This window comes from Neofelis nebulosa, chromosome 5 (genome assembly GCF_028018385.1).
Source record: "Neofelis nebulosa isolate mNeoNeb1 chromosome 5, mNeoNeb1.pri, whole genome shotgun sequence".
In the NCBI taxonomy this organism is placed as follows: domain Eukaryota; kingdom Metazoa; phylum Chordata; class Mammalia; order Carnivora; family Felidae; genus Neofelis; species Neofelis nebulosa.
In genome coordinates this window covers 25,053,020-25,076,617 of record NC_080786.1, presented here as the reverse complement: position 1 = coordinate 25,076,617, position 23,598 = coordinate 25,053,020, and the positions used below count along the sequence as shown (strand labels likewise).

The following is a 23,598-nucleotide window of genomic DNA, read 5'->3' as shown; positions in this document are numbered from 1 at the left end:
AAGCGTCCGACTTTCAGCTCAGGTCACGATCTCGCGGTCTGTGAGTTCGAGCCCTGCGTCAGGCTCTGGGCTGATGGCTCGGAGCCTGGAGCCTGCTTCCGATTCTGTGTCTCCCTCTCTCTCTGCCCCTCCCCTGTTCATGCTCTGTCTCTCTCTCTGTCTCAAAAATAAATAAGCGTTAAAAAAAAAACACAAGAAACAAGTGTTGCTGAGGATGTGGAGAAAAAGGAACCCTTGTGCACTGCTGGTGGGAATGCAAACTGGTGCAGCCATTGTGGAAAACAGTATGGAGGTTCCTCAAAAAGTTAAAAATAGAATTATCCTATGATCCAGTAATGGCACTACTACATATTTATCCCCAAAACATAAGAACACTAATTCAAAGGAATTATGGACACCTATGTTTACAACAGCATTATTTATAATAGCCAAATTATAGAAGCAACCTAAGTGTTCATCGATAGATGAATGAAGAAAGGAGAAGTGGTATATATACTATTAAGCCATAAAAAGAAATGAAATCTTGGGGAGCCTGGGTGTCTCAGTTGGTTAAGCGTCCCACTCTTGATTTTGGCTCAGGTTATGATCTCACAGTTCATGGGACGAGCCCCATGTCAGGCTCTGTGCTGACAGTGAGGAGCCTGCTTGGGATTCTCTCTCTCCCTCCCTCTCCACCCTTCCCCCTGTTCGCATGCTCTCTCTCTCTCCATCTCAAAATATATAAATAAACATTTTTTAGAAAGGAATGAAATCTTGCTATTTGCAACAACGTGGATGGAGCTAGAGAGTATAATGCTAAGTGAAATAAGTCAGTCAGAGAAAGACAAATACCATATGCTTTCACTCATATGTGAAATTTAAGAAACAAAACAAATGAGCAAAGGAAAAAAAGAGGCAATATAAGAAGCATACTCTTAACTATACAAAACAAACTGATGGTTATGGGAGAGGTGGATGGAGGGATGGATGAAGTAGGTGAAGGGGATTAAGAGTACTTACATGATAAACACTGAGTAATGTATAGAATTGTTTAACTAAATTTTACACCTGAAACTAATATAAAACTGTGTGTTGACTATACTAGAATTAAAATAAAAATCTTAATTAAAAATTCATCAAAAATAGATTATTGATGAAAAAAAGTGCTTGCACAGTGCTTCAGGAGTGGAAATGGTTATCATCATTTCTGTTCTTGGCAGTGAAAATGGAAAAGAGATAGGAAGAAATCTGTGTCTTCATTCCAGTCTCCTTTTCCCCCAAACTGGGCCATCTCTGGTTTAATTTAAAACTTTGCATATTGGGGCACCGGGGTGGCTCAGTCGGTTAAGCGTCTGACTTTGGCTCAAGTCATGATCTTGTGGTTCGTGAGTTTGAGCCCCACATCAGGCTCTGTGCTGACAACTCAGAGCCTGGAGCCTGCTTTGAATTCTGTGTCTCCCTCTCTGTCTGCCCCTCCCCTGCTGTGCTCTGTCTTGTTCTGTCTCTCAACAATAAAAAAGTGTTAAAAAACAAAAATAAAAAAATAAAACTTTGCATGTCACCTAAAATTTGACTCTCAAGAAGTCACTTCTTTCTACAATGCTGTACCCAGTTCTGAATAAGAAGGGAATACTAACTGGTTTTCTTCTTAATTCATATGATGACAAATGAGGTATTTGTAAGGGCACTGTGTTAGGAAGACATATTTTTCCTTAAAGACCTTATAAATGTTCTTCAAGGATGAAGCTACACTTTCACTAGCTATGTGTAGCTTTTTAAATTTAAACCAATCGGATTAAATTAAAAATTCAGTTCCTCAATTGTGTTAGCCTCATTTCAAGTGCTCAGTAACCACATGTGGCTAATGGCTACCACACTGGACAATGAACATTACTTCATTACAATGAACACTGGGACATTTCCATTACTCTACTATTGTGTTCATCCTAACTGGCTTAAGCTTGTGGTCAGTAAACACAGGAGAGAAGGTGAGAGATGGGAACACAGTGTTCAAAGACAAAGTGGGAAGATAAAGAAGAGAAATTTTATCAGTCATAAATTTGTGAAGAACTGGTCTTTCATTTTGTTGTAATAAAACTACTAAATGCTGAACAAAATTGCCCATAAATTGCTTTTGGAGGGTCTGAGAAGGAATGTTCAACAAATATTTTTAAGTCCTTTTTTTTTTTTTTTTAATCTTTTTTTTTTTAAATCTTTTTTTTTAGTTTATTGTCAAGTAGCTAACAGAGAGTGTAGTCTTGGCTTCAGGAGTAGATTTTCCATGATTCATCACTTACATATATCATCCAGTTCTCATCCCAACAAGTGCCCTCCTCAATCCCCATCACCCACTTTCCCCTCTCCTCCACCCCCCATCAACCCTCAGTTTGTTTTCAGTATCCAAGAGTCTCTTATGGTTTGCCTCCCTCTCTGTTTATATCTTATTTTTCCTTCCCTTCTCCTATGGTCTCCTGGTAAGTTTCTCAAATTCCACATGAGTGAAATCATATGCTATCTGTCTTTCTCTGACTGATTTATTTCACTTAGCATAATACCCTCCATTTCCATCTGCATTATTGCAAATGGCAAGATTTCATTCTTTTTAAATGCTGAGTAGTATTCCATTGTGTATATATACCACATCTTCTTTATCCATTCATCAGTTGATGGACATTTGGGCTCTTTCCATGATTTGGCTATTGTTGATAGCACGCTATTAACATTGGAGTACATACTTTTAAGTTCTTGAAAATTTTATTGTTGTACTTTATTTTTCATAAAATAAAGAAATTCATTCATTTATTCATCAAATATATTTTGAGTGCCTCCCATTTGCCATGTGTCAGGTAAGGGAATGAGTGAGCCATTTAGCTATCTGAGGGAAGAGTGTTCCAGGGCTATGGGGGGAAAAGTAGATCTAGATAAGTAGGATCAAGAATGTGGAGGTGGGAAATAGACTGGAAAGAGAAGGTAGGATTGAATAGATTGATCAAAGGAGACACCTCTGATTGAGAGAAAGGGAGATTGAGCAAGTCTGGAAAAAGGTGAAGGAGTGAGACTACCTAGTGTGGCTACCTGGAGGAAGTGTTCTCAAAGGCATGGGTCCTTAAACAAGGACATGCCAGGCTCAATCAAGACCAAGGAACTGCAAAGGCCAGTGTGCCTAGAGCAGAGTGAGTGAGGAGAGTGAAGGAGATGATGCCTGAGAGGAAATGGGGGAGATGGGGCAGGTCATATCCAGTTTTATAAGTCACTTTTAGTTCTTTGGTTTTTACTCAGTGTGAAATAGGGAGTCATCAGATGGTTTTTTGAGCAAGACAGACTGGTCTGACTTAGGTTTTAGAGTCTTCTGGATCCTGAGTTGAGATAGTGGTAACTTGGACCTGGGTGGTAAAAGGAATGCTGGTGAGAAGTGGCAGATTCTGAATAGAGCTGACAAGATGTGTTGGCAGATTGGATGTGTGGTGTAGGAGAAATACAGGAATCAAGATGATTAAAATTTTTGGACTGAGCAACTTCAAGGATGGAATTGCCATCAACTGAGATGCAGAAGACTGTAGAGCAAGTTTTTTCTTTCTTGGTGGGGCGGAGGAGATGAATAAAACATTCAGTCTTGGGGGCACCTGGGTGGCTCAGTCAGCTGAGCATCCAACTCTTGATTTTGGCTCAGGTCATGATCTCACGGTTTGTGAATTTGAGCCCCACATCAGGCTCTGTGCTGAGTATAGAGCCTGCTTAAAATTGTCTCTCTCATTCCCTCTGCCCCTCTCCTCTGCTCTCTCTCTCTACAAAAAAAAAAAAAAAAAAAAAAATCAGTTTTGGACATGTTGGGTTGGAGATGGCTTAAGTAGTGAGGTTGGACAGATGGTTGTATATAAGAATATGGAGATCCCTCCAAAAATAAAATGTTTGGAACTAGAGTAATATAAAATTTGACAGAGTATTTAAAGAAACCATATAAAAGGTAAATCTAATTATCCACTAAATTATCAAAATCATTCATAAACATGGAAATACTGCATGTCTGGCTATGAGTGGAATCCTTTCCTCCAAGGTGTTTGCAATTTGCTTGAGAGTAAGTGGAAATAATAATAGTTATGTGCTGTTTTTATGTGAATCCTGAATTTTACTGTCAAGGTCTGCACAAAGCACTGTATGCATATACTGACATTAAGCAACATCTATTCCTGCCTTGTTGAGAACAATAGCCGTGAGTCACATGTTCCTCAGAGCACTTCAAATGTGACTAGTCCAAATTGATTTGTGCTGTACTTATAAAATACACACCTGAGTTCAGAGATTTGATGTGAAAAAAAAAAAAGAATGAAGAATAGCTCATTAGTAAACTTTAAAATAGTGATTACAAGGACACCAGGGTGGCTCAGTTGGTTAAACATCTGACTTCAGCTCAGGTCATGATCTCATGGTTTGTGGGTTCGCTCCTCGCATCAGGCTGTGTGCTAACAGCTCAGGGTCTGGAGCCTGCTTTGGATTTTGTGTCTCCTTCTCTTTCTGCCCTTTTCCCACTCACGCTCTTTCTCTCAAAAATCACATAAAAAAATTTAAAAAGTAAAATATTGATTACATGTTGAAATTATGTTTTGGCTACGTTGTGTTAAATGAAATACATTATTTAAACTAGGCACTTGTTATTCACCTGTTTCTTTTTACCTTTTTTTAACATGACTACTAGAAAAGTTAAAATTACAAATGCGATCTGCATTATATTTCTACTTGACAATGCTTCTGTAAAGTACATCCCTTAGGCTTAAAACTTTTAAAAACAAATGGCTTTTCTTAGGAAGAAAGTAGTTTCTGTTTTTTGTTTTTTCCTTTTTAATCTTTATTTTTGAGAGAGATAAAGTGTAAGAGGGTGAGGGACAGAGAGAAGGTGGGACAGAGGATCCAAATTGGGCTCTGTGCTGACAGCAGAAAGCCCAGCACAGGGCTCAAACTCACAAACCATGAGATAATGACCTGAGCCAAAGTTGGACGCTTAACTGTCTGAGACACCCAGCTGCCCCTCCCCATTGTTTCTTCCACTGTGAAGAAGAGGATCCAGAAATCATTAGTGACATGGACTGTATCCTCTGGGAGGCTTCCCCACTGTAGCAGGAGGCTCTGAAACCTGTCCTAACACTGAAGCCATATTACAAGATTTGCGATTGGTCGTTTCCCCCACAATGACCAGATTTAAAGTGGTAACGGTGTCCGATGTCCACATTGTCTGACTAAATGCTCCTGGTATGTGACAGAAGAGCTGGTTTCAGGCAACTCCTAGAGAGCAGCTCGCTGTGTCCCTGAATAGACAATGAAGGTTGGGGTTGCACCCCCACAGCTCTCCTGTGTGGCTTGACACCTCCACCCCAGCTCAGACTTGCAAGATAAGAGGGAAGAATGGTTCTGAGAACCCCTGGGAAGTTGGGGGGAGGAGGGGACGAGACCCCTGCTGGTCTCTAAGAGGCATTCTAAGAAAAGACTTCACAGAAAATCAATTGCTATCACTTAAGACCTTTAACTCACTATATTCCATTGTAATCTTAGTTTTTTCTTGGAAGGGCACAAAGCAGTGTGTGAAAAATTGTATACTGTTCCTGTGGTGTCTTTGAAGGAAAGTTTATAAATTCCTAATATGCATTCCTGTTAGTCAGGAGTCTCAAAGAGAAGAGGGTGTCAATAAAAATCATCCACAGGCCAGATGATGGTTTTTGAAACAGGGAGAAAGGGCATTGTTGGAACAGAATGATATGGGTTCAGGAAAGATGAACTGAATTTGAAGAAAGGAAAAGTGTTGAGGTGAAACACAAAGCTGCCCACCCCCAACCCCGCAAAGTTTCTGAATAAGTCTCCCTGGCCCTTTTCACGCTTTTGCTTCCCTGTGGCTTGAGGCTTTCATTCTGCAGGGGAACCAAGGAAGGATTTCTCCTGGAAAGACTAGACCCTGTTAGTTCACGGACTTCCTCCTTTTACTCTGTCTGCCCCTAATACTCTTTATTTTTAAATCTTTTTTTGTATGTCAGCCACTTTCCCCCAGCATGCCTTGTGGTTAACGGCATGGTTTCTAGAGGCAAAGCCTGGAGTCTAACCTTGGTCTGTTACTTCCTAGCTGTGTGACCTCAGCGAGCTGTCTAATCTCTCTGGGCCTTCCTTCCTCCTCTACAGTTGAGAGCCCTGGTAGTCTCTGCCCTGTGGGTGGCTGTGGGAGGGAATGAAGTAGCATGTATGTGTTGGGCTGAGGGTCTGAAAGTGCTGAGAAATGTTAGCTATTATTATAATTATTGTAATAAAAAAATGTGTGTAATTTTAGGGAACAAACTATAAAATAAGCATGTCTATAGTTCATAGATATTAGAATTTCAGATTACTCAATTTGTCTATTTTGGCATAAGGCATTATCAGTCTATATCAGATACTTGGTTTATAGGCACGTAGGTTAGCCAATTGGTCATTTCTTAGGTGTGGATAATTAAGAACAGGGACAGTATACTTCTAATACACACACACACACACACACACACACACACATGCACACACCATCCCTTCCTATATTAAAATAGCAGAGTGCTAATATAATAAATCAGTAATTCCCAAGCATTTATATATGGTACAAAATGTAGCTGGATGCTACCAGATGGATTTAAAAAGCAAGCCCCCGGGGCGCCTGGGTGGCGCAGTCCGTTAAGCGTCCGACTTCAGCCAGGTCACGATCTCGCGGTCCGTGAGTTCGAGCCCCGCGTCAGGCTCTGGGCTGATGGCTCGGAGCCTGGAGCCTGTTTCCGATTCTGTGTCTCCCTCTCTCTCTGCCCCTCCCCCGTTCATGCTCTGTCTCTCTCTGTCCCAAAAATAAATAAAAAATGTTAAAAAAAATAATAATAATAAAAAAAAAAATAAAAAATAAAAAAAAATAAAAAGCAAGCCCCCTACCTAGCTGGGGCTGAGGAAAAGTTGTACATGCATCCATATGGAATAAGGATCTCTGTTTCCTCCTCTGTAATGGTACTTTCTAGGGCTCTTATGGCTCATTAAAGGGTTAATGGGTATAAATCTTACCTCAGTGGCTGGCATATGTTACTAAATATTCTTAATATTCTTGCTGAGAATATAAACTCCTGACTGACTGATTATAACTGGTTTCTCCCAGAGCCACTGGCTGCATAGACTCAAGAGACTCTGGAATGAGCATCTTTGGTATTAGGTTGCAGTCCTGACTTGGCCCCAAATCACTCATGGGAGCCTGGGTCTGAAGATTACAGAAATCCATGCCTACCTCTAGACTCCTGGAATGTATGCTCTGGGGAAACCTGAGAACATTTCCTGCAGGTCTAACTCAAGCCCGCACGGGTCAAGCTGTCTGAGGTCCCTCAGCTTGTGTTTGCCAAATTTAGGCCTGTAACACAGGGAGTGGGTTATCCTTTGCCTATTAAAATCTTTGCTTTGACTTTCCAGAGATGGGCTTTGTCACTATACAATATTTTAGCAGAAAGAGTGCATTATGGATCATCGGAACAAAACCAGGCCAAAATCTTCAGTCTCTGGCTGAACCATTATGGACAGAGGAGAGGGGAACTCTTCATTCCTGTCAGCTCCTGCGTAAAGTGAGCAGGCTGGGAATAGGAGTAAACAAAGGGCCTGGGAGGTCCTCGAGCTGCTCAGTGGCAGCCGACATCGACATCGGGGCAAATGTGATGACTGGATCAGATGGGGCACAGGGGAGGTGAAAATCATGCTCTGTGGGATCTAAAGGGAAAGCCCTCCGCTCTCTGCAGAAGACAAGCGGCAAATTGAAATGGTTGAGTTTGAAATCAGGCTGCCCTCCTTTTCACCCTGGTTCTTGTTCCAGCCCCCTCCTTTCCTTGGGGCATACTGGGAGCCAGAAGGAGAAGGGAGGGAGTCTGGACAGAAGGTGGAGGGGATAGAACTGTGGCAGTAGTGGGCCTGGCTGGCAGTGCCTACAAGGGAAGGGGGTGAGAACAAAGTAAGGGGGAGCAAAACAGATTGGAACAACGTTCATTTATTAAGAGATTTGTTGGAGGAATAAATATATAAAGCACTTCCTATGTATTTTCTCACTCCGTCAGGGGCAGGTGTGCAATGATCTCCATTATACAGGTGAATAAAAAAAGAGAAAGCTTAAGGCACTTGCTCAGTCACAGGTGCACTAGGTTGGAGAGCTAGGTTTCAAACCAAAGACAGTCATCTCCCAATGGAGGCCAGAAGGGGGAGCTCTGATGCCCTGCCACTCCTTGTCACTTGCACACCCACCAGGGAAAAGAAGTACTTTGCAAGTCCATACTACTTTAGCAACTACTTTACCAGCCGGGCTGGGGAGGAAGAAAGATTTCCTCCTTGCCCAACAACAGCCCAGCCAACCAGAAACTGTCCCAACCAGCCAAAGAAGCCACTGTACGTGGAACTCCCAGTTTACTTTTTGTTTGTATGGACTTTTTGTTTGTAACAGCCCCTCCCAACGCCCCCACCCCCCCCTTCTCTAAAAAAGCCTGTTCCTTTGCTTTGTTCTCCACCTGCCAATGGTTTTGCTGTAGATCATTTGTCCCGAATTACAATTCGTCTGTTATTCCTGAATAAACCTTTTCTTTTCTTTTTTCTTTTCTTTTCTTTTCTTTTCTTTTCTTTTCTTTTCTTTTCTTTACCTTTTCTTCTTTCTTTCTTTCTTTCTTTCTTTGCTGGTAAAATAGCTGACAATTTTATTTTTAAAGTCCACATACCCAAGACAGACTCTGCTTTTCTTTCTCTCAGGAATGACTTGATCAGGCAAGAGAACGAAGAAGGAAAAGAAGGGGAGTGCCAGTATATGTCAGACACTGTGCTAGGAACATCGCCTATGTTATATCCCTTAACCCTGACAAGGCAGCAAGGCCAGCATTTTAATTTTTTTTTAACATTTATTTATTTTTGAGACAGAGAGAGACAGAGCATGAACGGGGTAGGGTCAGAGAGAGAGGGAGACACAGAATCTGAAACAAGCTCCAGGCTCTGAGCTGTCAGCACAGAGCCCAACGCCAGGCTTGAACTCACGGACTGCGAGATCATGACCTGAGTTGAAGTCGGATCCTTAACCGACTGAGCCACCCAGGTGCCCCAAGGCCAGCATTTTATTTTTTTAATTTTTTTATTATTTTTATTATTATTTTTTTTAAGGTCAGCATTTTAAATTCCATTTCATAATGAGAAAACTGAGGTACGGAAAGGTTTAGTGTGTAGGGAAAAATTAATCTCACCCAAAGAAAGAGGTCTGGCCTTTGTCTCAACTCCTGGCAAGATGGTGTTGGTGTACATTATATACCCTGATTGCTTCAGAGCTTTGTTTTTGATGCTCTAACCAAGATTTTGTAACTCAAAACTGTGCCCTCTCTCAAAAAGCACAGCTTTTGTAAAGGAAAACCTTGTTATTTTGTCATGAATTTCAAAGGCCTGCTTAGAACCTCAAAAGGCATAGAATCAGATTTCAAATTCTTTGCAGTCACCATCTGAGGCAGAAACCCACAGGCCTCAGCCTGCCCTCACCATGCAGTGAGGATAGGGGAAGGTGTAGGGTGAGAAGAAAGTCACTACTGGGTATGGAAAACAGCAGTTAGTATATAGGTATATGCATATACATACACACACACACACACACACACACACACACATATATTTGAATGTTTATTTTTGAGAGAGAGAGCATGAGCAGGGGAGGGGCAGGGAGAGAGAGGGGAAGAGAGAATCCCAAGCTGACAGTGCAGAGTGCAACACAGGGCTCAAACCCACAAACCATGAGATCATGACCTAAGCCAAAGTGTGACACTTAACCGACTGAGCCACCCAGGCGCCTCGGAGTAGCTAGTATATTAAAATAATACCCCCTCTCTCCCATATCTATCAGAAAACATCCCAAAGAAACCAACTCTCCCCACATACTCCATGCTATGGCTTCTGAGATATACAAATGTCAAACTTTGGACGCAAATGGTCACATCCAAAGATTTTCTCTTAATCTCACTTCCTAATGGACAGAAAGACCTGTAGATACTGTCTGTTGTTTTCACTGCCCAATAGTATTTCCTAGGAAAACAACAATTTTCTTATAAAGACAAGAGTGGGACACAGTTCCGGAAAGTAACATAGATTTTTTCCTAGCTTTTTCCCCTTGAAGTAAGGATAGTTAGCAATTATCAGAGCACCTCACAGTTCAGGCTTGAGAAGCTACTGAGCCATTTCAGTTGCAAGCCCACGTATTAGCATCCCCTGTGGTTACATGCTCTTTTTCCTTAGGCTAGTTAACCCAGTTGATTACTGCATGTTGCTGTTGATGTCAAGGTTAAGTCTTCAGTCTCCACAGGGTCTAATGACCTTTGCTGTGTTCCAGCCCTTTCTAAAATACATGCACTTAGTCACCAGGGGACGAGGCAATGTAATAGGTTGAAACAAAACTTTCAGAGAAATTCCAAGCCTTTGTGAGGGAAGAGGCAAGAAGACACATGTTTTTCTTTTCTGGAAGCCAAATAACAAATTTTGGAAAAATTACAATATTTACCTAATTTTTTGCTTTTCTCCAACATTTTAAGTTTTTTGAATTTCAGACATGCAGAAGAGTTCAAAGAATTTTAAGTTAGCACCCATGTACCCATCACTTAGATTCTACCATTAACACTTTGCTATGTGTGCTTCATCATACATCTAAGTACCTATCCACCCCTCTATCGGTCCCGTAAACCTTTTATACACATACACACACACACACACACACACACACACAACACATATATATGTTGTGTGTGTGTGTGTGTGTGTGTATCTTTTTTTTAACTTTATTTATTTTGAGAAAATAAGAGACAGTGCAAGCAGGGAAGGGGCAGAGAGAGGGAGAGACAGAATCCCAAGCAGGCTCTGTTCTATCAGTGCAGAGCCTGACGTGGGGCTTGAACTCATCAACCCAGTGCAGAGCCCAACATGGGGCTCAAACTTACAAACCGTGAGATCATGACCTGAGCTGAGATCAAGAGTTGGATGCTTAACCAACTGAACCACCCAGGCACCCCAAACCATCTTATATTTTTGATGCGTATTGAAGAAAGTTTCAGCAATCAGTATACTTCACTTCAAAAAATTCTGGCATATTATTAGTTTTTCCTGTTGTTGCTATAACACATTGCCATAAGCTCAGTGGCTTAAAATAACACAAATGTATTATCTTACAATTCTGGAAATGAAAAGTTTGAAATGGGTCTTCCGTGGGCTAAAATCAAGATGTTGGCAGAGCTGTGTTCCTTCTGGATGCTTTAGGAGATAATCCATTTCCTTGTCTTTCGCAGCTTCAAGAGGCCACCTGCATTCCTTCACTCATGACCCCTTCCTCCATCTTGAAAGCCAGCACTATAGCATCTACAGATCTCTCTCAGATCTCTGCTTCTACCGTCCCATCTTTCTGACTCCGACCCTCCTGCTTTCCCAGAGAAGGTACTTTGTGATTCCATTGCACCCATTTGTATAATCTAGGACCATTTACCCATCTCAAGATTCTTCATTACATCTGTAAAGTCCCTTTCACCATGTAAGGTAGTTGTATCAATCTGGTTGGGCTGCTGTAACAAAACACCAGCGACTGGGTGACTTTAACAATAGAAATTTATTTTTTCAAAGTTCTAGAGGTTGGGAAGTCCAAGAGTGAGGGGCTGGTCAATTTGGTTCCTGTAAGAGTTCTCATCCCATCTTGCAGATAGCTGCCTTCTTGTTGTGTCCTCATATGGCTAAGAGAGAGAGCTCTCTGATGTCTCCTCTTATAAAGGTGAGTACCTAGTCCTATCAGATCAGGAGTCCCCATCATGACTTTATTTAACATTAATTACCTTATTTTAGGCCTTATCTCCAAATGCAGCCATATTGGGAATTAGGATTTTTTGTGTGTGTTTGGGGAGATACAATTGTCCACAGCAGTAACATATTTGTAGGTTCCAAGGGTTAGGACATGGACATCTTTGGGGGGGGCACTATTCTATCTACTACAGCATGTGCAACTTTTTCATTTTTTTAAAATGTTTATTTATTTTTGAGAGAGAGAAAGAGCATGAGGTGGGAGAGGGAGGGGCAGAGAGAGAAGGGGACAGAATCTAGAGCAGGCTTCAGGCCCTGAGCTGTCAGCACAGAGCTAGACACGGGGTTTGAACTCACGAACCATGAGATCATGACCTGAGCCGAAATCAGACACTTAACTGACTGAGCCACCCAGGTGCCCCATCTTTTTCATTTTTAACACTCTCTAAGGACAGTCAGATGAAAATTTGGGAGTCAACATATACGTAGAAACAAATATTGATACAAAAAGAAGTCTAAGGACTAAGTCCAGGGGCACTTCCAGAGATGAAGGAAATAAGGAAGGATCAGCAAAGGAGTCTCCGGAGGAATAGCTAGGTGAGGAAGAACCCCAGTAAGTGTGGACTTCTGAGAGGCAGAAGAAGAGAGTATTTTTAGAAGGGGCTGATCAACTGGATGTCACTGCTGCTGACAGATCAAAGAGATGAGGGTTGAAACTTGGCCACTGGTGCCTTGGTGGGGTGATCAGGGGGAGTGCTTGGCTAGAGTGGGAGAAGAGGAGGAGAGGACCTGGAGAAGGTACAGTTGTGAATGGAGGAGAGGAGAACACATCAAATAGCTTTCTCAAGGAATTCTGATAAAAAGAGGAGTAGAGGAAGGGATAGTATCTGATGTCATCAGCACTATCAATTTCATATATTTGCATATATGTTTGCAAATATATGACCAAATTTTTTCATGAGCTCCAGAAATTAGAGAATAAAAGAAGGGTAAAGTAAGAGTCTGCAAGTGTTTCATTTGTAAGTCATCTCTACTGCCCCAATTTAGCAGGGAAACTCCTGAAAGAATTCGAAGGGCACTGATGCCCTGAATTCTGATAGTATTATCAACACTCTTTCCTTCTTCCTTCCTTCTTTCCCCTTCCCCTTCTTTCTTTCATCGTATTTTTTACTCTATTCATTCTTTCCTTCATTCATTCCACAAACACATATAAGCCACTATCTATACCTTTGACACTTGGATCCACAAAAGGGATTAGTATGAATTAGCTAACTGTAAAATTCTTTCCATTTTGAACTTAAATTTTTCATTTTTTATCTTCTCCGATACTTGAGAATGAAGATATTCTTAAATTTCAAAACCAGTTGGTTTTATCTGCCAAAAACGCACTCCCTGATTTAGTTGCAGATGTTCCTCTAAATAATTTTTCATGCAAATGTCCCTATTATATAGTTTTTAGGAGTAATTTTTGGAGAGCAAACACTGGGCAGCATTATGCAAATAACTTAGATCATAAATTTCATTCACTTAAAAAGATAATCCATTCTTTTTTGGTTTTCAAAACTTCCCTCAGAAATGAATGGGGAAATTTTATGAATTTTCCTTTTTTTTTCCCCCCAGGACTTCTCATTTCTGAATCTAATTCTTTCTTGATTTTCCCCAAATCCAGAATCTTCCTTTTCCCCATTCATATACCCACACTATTTGTTTTTGTTTTTGTTTTTGCATTTCATTGTGTCTTTTCCTTAGTCTCCTTGTGATTTCTCTGTCCCAGGCATGTCTGATAATGATACACATGCCTAAGAAGACTGCTTCATATTGTTCTTTTAATCATTCTGTTTCTATCAGTTCATTCCTTCAAGTCCATTCTGTGATTAGAACAATCTCACTCTCCTTTGCTAGGATGATTTTCTCACATCTTAGGATTCCCTCTCAGAAGCTTAACAATTAAACTATTTCACTGAAAACTTCCAGGTTTAAATAAAGAAAAAAAAAAGAATTTTTACAACCTTGATATTCACCTGGCCAAATGTTATATGAACACCCAAAACATTACATTCTGGTCTGGACACACATCTTAAGATGGACAGTGATAATTAAAATATGCCCATTGGAGAGTGATCAGGAGTTTCAAAGCCATGACATAAGGAATGACTGAAGGATTTTCGAATGTTTTGTTTGGGGAAAAATAAGTCTTGGGTGGGAGTGAGGCTTGGGGCAGTCAGAGATACCAGATTGAGAGACAGTTTGATTGAGATGGTGACTACCACTATGCACCAAATTGGCTGGCTGTCCCATGAGAATATTGGTGGTTGGGATGAAGGGAAAGGGCAGTACCCTGAGAGGCACCCAGTGGAAAACTGGGTGTTTTTAAGCTTGGACGTTGCTATAGCTTCCAGGTAGATCCCAGAAGCAGAGGTGGTTAATAGTCTCAACAGACTGAAGATAAGCCCACAGCCAAAAATCATGGAACAATTTAAGAAAAACAATTACTGTGAGAGAATAACCACAAACAGAACAACCTAAATCAGAAAAAGACTTATCGATAGGATATGAACAAGAATCTTAATCCTAAGTAAGACATTCCAAATATGAAACAAGAATTGGTGGTTTCAACCAAGGGTACTGGCTTTAAAAAATGTGATTGCTAGCCAACTTTGGTTCAGGTCATGATCACACAGTTCATGGGTTCAAGCCCCATGTTCCATCCCTGCTTTGGATTCTGTGTCTCCCTGTCTCTCTGCCCCTCCCCCGCTCACACTTTGTCTCTCTCTCCCACTCAAAAATAAATTAATGTTAAAAAATATAGTTGCTGAAGCGCCTGGGTGACTCACTCGGTTTCTCCCTTTCTCTCTGCCCCTCTCTCACTCACACTCTATCTCTCTCTCAAAAATAAATGAACATTTAAAAAAATTTTAATGTAATTGCCAAAATAAAGAATTGGTTGAAAAGCTGAATGGGTGCCAAATGGATAGAATGTAGAAACCAACCCATATGTACACATTCAAGCTTGGTGTATATAGCACCATCATAACTTGGTAGGGAAAAGATGGATTATTCATCTGTAGTCTTTAGAAAACTGACTCACTATATGGAGAAAACTAGGATTAAATCTCTACCTTGTCTACACACAGAAATGAATTTTAGGTAGGTTAAAAGCCAAATATGAAAGACTTAGAGCAGGGCATCTGTGTGGCTCAGTTGGTTAAGTATCTGACTCTTGATTTCAACTCAGGTTATGATCTCATGGTTTGTGGGATTGAGCCCTGCATTGGACTCTGTGCTGACAGCATGGAGCCTGCTTGGGATTCTCTCTCTCCTCTTTTCTCTGCCTCTCCCCCTGCTCATGCTTGTGCACACTCTCTCTCTTTCAAAATAAATAAATAAACTTTACAAAAGAAAGACAAAGCCATTTATCTATTAGAAGAAAATGTATTTTTTTATGAAATTGGAATGGAGAAGAATTTCTTAAGATGTCAAAAAGTAAAAACCATACAGGAAATAACTGATGAAGTTAATGACACCAAAATTAAAGATTTCTGGTACCATAAACAAAGTCAACAGATGGGTGATAGACTGGAGGTGACAGAGCGGTAATAACATACAAGGAAGTGATACATAAAATATACAGAGAATTCCCACAAATCAGATAAAGAAAAGAAAAGAAATGGATAAAGGAGATTATAGCAGACCCTGCTGATGTCTTGCCCACATCCCTTGGCATACCTCTGAGCTCACCTGCAGCTGTGGTGAGCCGATGGTTCCCTGAATCACACAAGCTTCCTGCCTCAGTGTGGAACCTCTCTCGGTCTGAAGGTTCTCTGAGGTACTGTGGGGCACCCTTCATTTAGGTGCAGTGCAAACTGGAAGTGCTGGTGGCTGGATCCCCCCAGGAACAGCTCCCAATCAATGAGGACCAGGGGGTGGTATATAAATAGCTCAGCTTCCCCATTTCTTGGTAGGACATTTCTGAGGAATGTTCAGCACACTCCCTCAGAGAGTCCGCATCAAGACTGAGCCTGGTTGCCTACTCATAACCTACCTTTTTTGTTTGTTTTTTGGTTTTTGGTTCTTCTCCTTTGTCTCCTTGGTCTTACTCCTTCACTTGTGCTTCTGAATAAATGACCTTCTCTCATGAATGGATATTCTAGGCAGGGAGACATAAAATAAATGTGAAAATATGCAATCTGTCAGGAGGCTAGATGTGCTAAGAAGAAAAATAAAGCACAGTAAGAAGGAAGAAGCCAAGGTGGGGATGGGACTGTTACTTTAGACGGGTGGACAGGGAAGGTTTCTCTGCTGAGGGATATTTGAGCAGAGACTGTAAGGATTGAGGGAGCATATAGCAGGTATAAAGACCCTGCAAGTGGGAATGCTCTTGGCCTGTTCAAGGAACAGCAAGGAGGCCAGTGTGGCCGCTGCCCGGTGAGCAGCAAGGAGGAGAGTGAGGGAGATGAGGTCTTCGAGAGAATAGGGAAGGGAAGGCAGACCATGGAAGGCCTTGCAGGCCATGGTAAGGACTCTGGATTTCCCACCCCCCACCCCCCAAGTGATAAAGGGAACTTCTGCACACAAGTAACGTGATTTTACTTTTGTCTTTACAGGCTCCCTCTGGCTTCTGTGCAGCAAAGGGACAAGAGTAGGAGCTGGGAGTCTGTAGGATACATATAGGTGAGAGAAGGTGCTGGGTGGGACTGAGGTGGTGGAGGGTAAGGAGGAGTGATCTGACTCGAGATGTATTTCAAAAGTAATGTTAACAGCCTTCTCTGAGCCCCTCATCAAAACCAGGTCAGATTCCCTTGTTATATTTTCTCACTGAATCATTGACTTGGCATTCATTCAGTTAGTAATTATATATTCTTTGTGTGATTGGGTGGCGAGATAACATTTGAAACTACTTTCTGTCTCAGGGAGAGAGTAGACCGCTCAGAAAAAGGAATCTTCTCTTAAATTTTGAGATTGAAAAGTTTAGGCCCTGCCTAGAAGGGCCTGGCAAAGATAATAGGTTTGGAAGAATATAGTATGAGGGTCATCAAGACCTTCTACCTTCAGAATGAGCTAAGGATTGCCCAGGTCAGCAGCTGGTGGCTGAGGAGAAATATGGAAAGGTAGGAAAAAGATCATCCCAAAAGACTGAGTTTGTGCCATTTCTCCTAAGCCAAGGCCTGAAGGAAGGGAGGGAACAGATATACAGATATATCCATATGCTAGGTTTAATTAATGTCTGTGTGCCCAACTGAATGGTGAACTCCATCAGAGCAGGTGTATCAGTAAAGGAACATTTCTGGCTACAAGTAAAAGAAATGTAAAGAGTTCTATGTTTGGTGCTAGACAGTTGCTGATGCTGGTTCACTACTCAGTGATATAAAGGATGGTATCTCAATTATTTTCTTTTTGTCTGTATGATTTTCCCTCATGGTTGCCATTACTCCAGCTGTCATATCTGTATTCGGTGCAAAGAAAGGGAAGGTATGGCTCAAGCTATATCTATCTCCCTTTATTAGGAAGGTCATGGCTTTTCCAGAAGTCCTCCAACATGTTTAGCTTTATAGTTTTATATCTCACTGGCCAGAACTAAGTCATACAACCTTACTGCAGAGGGAAGCTGGGAAAGTGGGGAAAGGAATTGCCATTATTATCAGAGACGCATAATGATCCATCAGCAGTGACTGGATACATTGCTGCCCTGAACAAAAACCGGGGTTCTGTCAGCAAGGAAGAAGGGGCTCACTAAGAGTGTAAGTGAAAGCAGAGATAATGACTGGGTTTATATGCCCAGTACTCAGCACATCTTAAATGGAAATTCAGTTCTAAAGCCAGGATTTAAGGTATAAATTTCATACAGTTAAAATTGCCCTTGAACACTTCCTTAGAATTTTGCTATGTTGGAGGCCAACATGCCATCTCTTTAAAAGACTACACTGTCATTTTTACCCTAACATTGGAACGGATCACTATTTCAGCAGGTGAACTAGCTAGTTTATGTTAATGCTTCAATAGTAGGATCTTTAAATAACAGCATCACCCTCAATGCAGCAAGATACACTTATTCTAAGAGGCACAGGGAACCCCTCTCCCTAAGCTCATTAAATAAACTGGTAGGTAGAAATGAACTCACTATTTAAATAGTCATCCACATGCTAGGAAGCAGGTGGTGTGGAGGTATGGTTCAGAGCCTGCCCACCGGAGACAGGCTGCCTAGGTTTGAAGGTCTGTTCCATCACTGACTACTTAGTGTCAGACTCTGGACAAATTATTTAACTTCTGTGTGGCTGTTTCCTATCTGTAAAATGGTGATAATAATGGCACCAACCTTGGGGAGGTTGTGAAAATTAAATGAGTTAATACTGGTAAAGCCTGTGTGTCTGGCCCATTATAAGTGGTGCAGAAGGTTTAGCTATTACTATTGTTGTTACTCCATAGTTGTGTTAACTTCTGTTAAATGTGCATATGATGCTACTCCCAAGTAGAAGGCATTCAATAAATATTTGTTAGGCAGACAATTACCAACTTCAGGGTCTAGGTTACATCAAGGAGACTTCCCTTAGGCAGAACTCCAAGTGTTGGAAGAAAGTCTTTGAATTACAGTTAAATTGACTGTCGCACGAAAGATGTTGCTTGCAATTTGCCTCAACTGAAGCCAGTTTGCACCGTTTCCTCCCACTGTAGCGAGGTTTATGGGCTGTGAAACTATCTGTCATAATTCATGTAGGTAACATCTACTGGGCCTCCACTGGACCCAGTGGGAAAGTGGAGGAAGCCTGGAATAACTGGACTAGGGCATCACCTGCAGGACTCACTCAGCTGTAGGAAGAGACCAGCAGGAGGTGACTAAATATCCAAATCTGTGTCCATAAGAGAAGAGCAGCTCAAATCCCACCCAGACTGACATTGCTCAAAGCAAGTACATCTGGTGGGGACAACGTGGTCCTGATGCTTCAAAGCCAAGGGCAAATCTATGCAAGCTGTCCTACATTTCCCACTCTGGCATGTGTGCAGTTTCATGATGAGCTTGGGCATGGCCCCAGAGCTCCAAACACCTATCAGCAAGTGATCAGAGTTCACACTCAATTACCATCCCAAGTCTGGGCTTAACTATTCTCAGAGTGATGTGGGTGGCAATGCTGGTAGGCATCAAGGTCTCATTTATTTATTCAATCATCCTGATACTGAGGAGATAGAAATATGTGCCTAGCACTGTAGTAGGCTTTGGGGACACAATAGTGAACAAAAATAGGCATAGTCTCCACACATTAAAAACCAGCTAAACAGGGACACCTGGGTGGCTCCGTCAGTTAGGTGTCCGACTCTTGATTTTGGCTCAGGTCATGATCTCACGGTTTGTGGGTTCAAGCCCTATTTGGGATTCTCTCTTTCTCCCTCTCTTTCTGCCCCTCCCCCCAAAAATAAATAAACTTAAAAAAATAAACATGTAAATACAAATTGTAGTGAATGCTACCGAGGGTCCAGGAGGCTAGTAATTAAGTCACTGACCCCCCGCCCCCCCCCCCCCACATTCACATCCCTCCTTGGTTTAGAAACTAAGAGACACAGAAGTAAAGGAGAGGGAGATAAAAATATCATCTTCATTGCTGTTCAAATGAACATGGCTGAGGTATAGCCAGCTTAGCTTGTTAGTGTTTCCCTCCTAAATTGGACATATCGCCCTTCTGCCTCAAAACCTCAAGCAGCAGGGCTGAGCCTGACCCATCAAGCCTACCTTGCAAGCATAGAGGAGTTTAGAGAAGCAGCCTCTTCTGGTGTGAGGAATAGGGCCAGGCGTGCCCAGTTCCTTTTCTCAAACCCACCAATCGGAGGAGTTGTTGCTCCTCCACTAGGGGTGGGATAAGTGGTGACACATGTTAGTCTAGTAGAAGTCCTTTTACTTGGAAACAGGAGGAGTACAGAGTAAGCGATCCATGGCCTCCTCCACAAGGGCTATGATAGGCAAGTAAAGGACACAATGAGGGATTCTAGGAGTTATTCATTTAGGATCTGGATGTTGGAAAGGCTCCTCCGAGTGGGATATTTAAAATAAGCCCCCAAGCAGTTTGGTTCCAGAACCTAAACCATTTACCTTCAAGAATAGATCTTCAGGGCTTACTTTTAAGAAATTGGGATTCCCCCACCCCCCAAGAGTAATGACACAATATTGAACAATTTAAGCATGGGATCAAAGTAACATGATCAGTTTGGCATTTTCAGAAGCTTACTCTGCTGACTGTGAGGACTGGAGACAGACAAGAGGCAGGGCTGCAAGCGTTAGCAAGTAAAATTACAAGATTCCCAATTAAATTTGAAATTCAAGTTAACAATAGGTAGGCATGCCCCAAATATTGTATGGGATATACTTAATACTAAAAAGTGTTCGTTGTTTATCTGAAATCAGTGCTTATCAGTTGCCCAAGTTTAACTGGGTGTTCAGTGTTATTTGGCAAGCCTGGCAACGGGGAAGACACAGAGAAACCAGGTAGGATCTCATCACAAGAACTGGTGATGATGGAGATGAAAAGTTGGGTGGATCCCACTCCTGTTTTGCAAGACTCTTGGTAATGAATTGATGTAGTGAGTGAGGAAAAGAGTCTTGGGTCAAGGGTGACTCAGACTCTGGGTGAGCCTTTGGATGGATAGAGATTGCAGTATAGTCAATGTCACAGAATGAGAATAATATTAGTTTTTACATTTCAATCTGCCATTGTCTTGTAAAGCTGTGCACCTTATGTAGTCATATTTATTACAATACTTACCTGTTATTAACTGACTTCAATATAACCTGGTATTGAACCTGAGACAGAGGGAAAAAGCTTGTGTACTGCAAATAAAAGTAGCATAAACACCTTGTGGTGTTAGCATTGCCATACCTAAGGTGACATTGCATGTGGCTGAAAAAATTATTAGAAGCCTCTAGGCTCATAAGACAATGAAATTAGTCCAGAGGTGAGGGGAACACTGACTGTGTCACTCTGGGAAAGTCCCTTGAGGTCTTCTGGATTGTGTAATGTGATATAAATGTAGCCTCCCCTATTACATGGCTGTTATGAATGTCATGAATTAAAAATATAAAAAATCCTTTAATAATATTCCAACACTGTTATGGATAAAATATTTGTGTCCACTCCTCCCCAAATTCATGTGATGAGGCCCTAACCCCCAATGTGATGGTGTTTGGAGATGGAGCCTTTGGGAAGTAATTAGGGTTGGATTAGATCATGAGGCTGGGGCCTTCATGATGAAATTGGTGGCCTTATGAGAAGAGGAGGAGACCCTCCACCCCATGTGTCTCCACAAGCACACAGAAGAAAGGCCAGGTAAGGACACAGTGAGAAAGTACCTTGTTGCAAACCAGGAAGATTCCTTGCCAGAACTTGGCCACACTGGCCCCCTGGTCTCAGTTTTCTAGCCTAGAGAAATGTGAGAAATAATTTTCTGTTGTTTAAGCCATCTGGTCCATGGTATTTTGTCATGACATCCAGAGATGATTAAAATAGGTACTATTATTTTTACAAAAGTAATCAGGTGTAAGCAAACTAGAATGTTAACAGTAAAGTAAAATCTCTTGCTATTTTTAGTCTGCAAGTGAATGTTCTGAATTTATAAGCTAGGCCACCCCTCACATACAGTCTCAAGTCTTGGGGTAAATTACATTTCATGTATTTTCATGTCTTCTCCTTTTCTTTCTCCCAAATGCACACTTTAAAGGTAGCTCAGTCAGTTGAGTGCCTGAGTCTTTTTTTTTTTTTAATGTTTATTTATTTTTGAGAGAGAGAGAAAGAGAGACAGAGTGTGAGCAGGGGAGGGGCAGAGAGAGAGGGAGACAGAATCTGAAGCAGGCTCCAGGCTCTGAGCTGTCAGCACAGAGCCCAACATGGGGCTCGAACCCACGAACTGTGTGATCATGACCTGAGCCAAAGTTGGATGCTCAACCAACTGAGCCACCCAGGCACCCAAGTCCCTGAGTCTTGATTTCAGCTCATGGGTCATGAGTTCAAGCCCCGCATTGGGCCCCATGCTAGGCGTGGAGCCTACTTAAAAAAAAAAAAAAGTAGGGGCACCTGGTGGCTCAGTCGATTAAGCGTCTAACTCTTGATTTCAGCTTTGGCCATGATCACACAGGTTGTAGACTTGAGCCTGGGTCAAGCTCTGTTCTAACAGCATGAAGCCTGCTTGGGATTCTATTTCTCCCTCTCTCTCTGCCCCTTCCCACACTTGTGCTCGCTCTCTAAATAAATAAATAAATAAATAAATGAATGAATAAATTTAAAAAATGAAAAAAAGAGTAGTCTTAAAGGAGATGTCACAAAGATGTGTCAGGAAGGGGAAAGGGAACTTGGTTGCTAGAAACCAGGCTAGCTAAACAGTGCTAGGTGTTCAGGGGCTGTGTGGATTGTGCTGACTACATATATGTGAGCATCAGGGGGCATTTCTCTTTTAGCATCAACTGGAAAACTGGAACATCCAGCCCTCCAGTCAGAAATCTGGCTCTGACATCAGTTGTAAAAAGATGCTGAATAAAGTACTAAACCAGTAAGGCTTTCCGTTACTTGAAAATAGAGAATTTTTTTATATAACTGGGAAGTCCAGGGGTGGATATTACTTCAGGCAGGGCTGCATCCAATAAGTAGAATTATGTCATTAGCCCATTTTGAATCTCTTTCTTTTGTGCAGTGCTATTCTCACTTATTTTTCTGCCTCTGAGTGGGCTCCCTGCAGGTACTAGGAAAGAGGTACATGGGCTTGAGAGAGCTCCATGTTCCTATGTCTCAGGGAACTACACCCAGGCAGAGAAAGGTCCTCTCTTTTCCACCATCCATATGTAAAATCCCATGGAAGGAATCTGATAGCTCTGCTTGGGTCAATAGGTCCTGTTTGACCAATTACCATGACCCAAGTAGCAGGGTGCTCTGATGTGCAGCCCCACCAGAACCATATGGAATAGGGAGAGGCAATTCTCCCAAAGAAAAATGGGATCTGTTATAGGAAGAGGAGGGAACGTAGTGGGCAGATCAAACAGCAGATACCCACTATCCACTACGTACCTGTAAGGACATAGTGACATGTGACTTTTATCCACAGGGAAATTTTTATAAAAAATTACTTATGAAGGATACCTTCTGAAACATTGTTTGTAATGAAGGAAAACTGGAAACAATTCCAAAGTACACCTTTAGAGAAATGGCCAAATAAATGGTTACATTCATACAGTGTAATACTAAAAAGAAATTACAAAGGAGGTAGAATTTTATTTACTGACTTAAGAATGTGATTTTGATATATGCTAAGAGGAAGAATAAATTGCAAAATATAAATTTTACAGTATGTAACCGTATGTAAAATGTGCAGTTTTGGTAAAAAATTAATATTTAGAGAAATAACCCTAGTGGCATATGCCATCCCCCACCAAATTACTCTGACTTCCTTGTGGGAACTTATTGGATTCTTTTTTTGTGTTATGAACTTTTGAAAGTATGATATTTTACATAAGCATATATTACTTTTATAGTTAAGAAAGATGAAAAAATCAATACAGATGTTTAAAAAGTGACAGCTTTATTGAGCTATAACCCATGTATCAGAAATGCATTCTTTTAAATACACAATTCAGTAGGGATTTTTTTCGTATATTCAGAGTTGTGCAAACATTACCACTATCTAGTTTATTACCACTATCAGCACATTTTCATCACCCCAAAAAGGAACTCCATAGCCATTTGCAATCACTAGCCAGTCTCCCCTCTTTCACAGCATCTAGAAAACTCTAATTTACTTTCTGTTTTTATAGATTGCCTATTCTGGGTATTTCCTACAAAC

The 23,598-nt window shown here is 41.4% G+C and overlaps 1 long non-coding RNA gene across 1 annotated transcript in view; it reads left to right on the top strand.

The window, feature by feature from the left end:
- LOC131511787 (uncharacterized) overlaps positions 1 to 23,598 on the top strand; it is a 118,143-nt gene that overhangs the window by 42,486 nt on the left and 52,059 nt on the right. The window contains exons 2-3 of the long non-coding RNA XR_009261737.1: positions 11,292 to 11,436; positions 16,395 to 16,461. This is a non-coding gene — a long non-coding RNA (uncharacterized LOC131511787). The remainder of the gene's footprint in view (positions 1 to 11,291; positions 11,437 to 16,394; positions 16,462 to 23,598) is intronic.